Below are 1,507 nucleotides of genomic sequence, written 5' to 3'. Positions count from 1 at the left end.
CCCCGGGCCAGCGTTCCCCGCAGCACCTGGTCCTGGAAACCTGTCACCACCCGGGAGGTGACAGAGGTGACGGAGGTGACTGAGACCATCGTGACGGAGATCGTGGAGGTGACTGAGTACCCGGCGGGTGAGAAGGGTGGCGAGCCCGTGGTCACCCGGACGGTCACCGTGCTGACGGAGTGCGTGGGGGAGCTCACTGCTGCTGGCTGCGCCGGACACACGGATGCCACTGAGGTGACTGACAGACAGCGACCCTTGCTGGGAGGACACTGTGCCAAACCCTGTGCCACAGGACTGCCCTCCGGCGTGGTTTTCTCTACAGCGAGTCTTGACCTTCCTGTCCCTTGGCCAGGGCTCATGTCGAGTCACTGTCTGTGCCCTGGTGGGGGCTGGGCCAGTGGCACCCCTCGTGCTGGGCACCCAGCCTGGCACTGTAGGACAGGGAGCTCCCTTCCCTCAGCTTCGGCTGGCGGGGGCCATGGGTCTGGAGGGATCCAAACGGCACAGGGTGTGCAGCCCCGGCTTTGGGGAGCCCTGTGAAGGATGCCAGGGAGGACCCCATGGGCTGGGCAGGGTCCCACTGTCTCCGGTGTCACCTCGGGGACAGGGCATGGTGTGGGGGCTGCTGCCCAGCCCCATGGCTGCCCTCCACCTGCCCCATGGCTCAGCCACCTCTCCCCACAGGTGTCCTCACGGTCTGTCCCTGTCCCAGAGGAGGCAGCGGACCGGGGCCAGGAGACGCTGGAGAGGCTGCTGGCCTGGGTGGCTGATATGGAGGAGTTGGTGAGCAACCAGAAGCCGCCATCGGCGGAGGCGAAGGTGGTGAAGGCGCAGCTGGAGGAGCAGAAGGTCAGCAGGGCCGGCCGGCGTGTCCTGCCCACGCACACCCTGGCTGGGGATTAGGAGGCTGGGGGCCAAGTGGCCGCCCAGGGTTGTGCCGAGGTGGCAGGGGTGCACAGGAGTCCCCAGCACAGCGCCGTGTCCCCCGTCCCTGCAGCTCCTGAAGCGGCTGCTGGAGGAGAGGAGGCCGCGCGTGGAGCTCGTTCTGCAGGACAGACTGATGGCACAGGGCTCTGGCACGGCAGCGCCCGAGGGCAATGCCGGCCTCTTCAGCCTCGGGGAAAGATGGGACAAGCTGATGCAGGAGGCCGAAGCCAGGTGGGTCAGGGGCCAGGCCTCATCACCGGGCTGGCAGCTGTGGCCCACTGGCACAGGCTCTGCCCGCTGGTGTCCCCCACACGGAGTCTCTGTGACACCCTGATGTCCCTGTGCGCTGCCCCACTGGCACTGGGGCCACCATGACAGAGGGACCGTCCCCATCGCATCCTGTGCCGCTGCTGCACAGGAGCAGCAGGTCCAGGGCTCTGTGGATGGTCTGGCACGCAGCCCTTCCCACAGGTCCCTCTGTGGGGACACTGGCCCTGCTGGGCAGCACTGGGCATGGGGACCCCAGTGTGGGGGAGAGGGGGCTTTTCTGGCTGGGACCTCAGTATCCGGGGCTGGCACT

This window comes from Corvus brachyrhynchos, unplaced genomic scaffold (assembly GCF_000691975.1).
Source record: "Corvus brachyrhynchos isolate BGI_N302 unplaced genomic scaffold, ASM69197v1 scaffold308, whole genome shotgun sequence".
Classification (NCBI taxonomy): Eukaryota; Metazoa; Chordata; class Aves; order Passeriformes; family Corvidae; genus Corvus; species Corvus brachyrhynchos.
Note: the sequence above shows the minus strand (reverse complement) of the source record.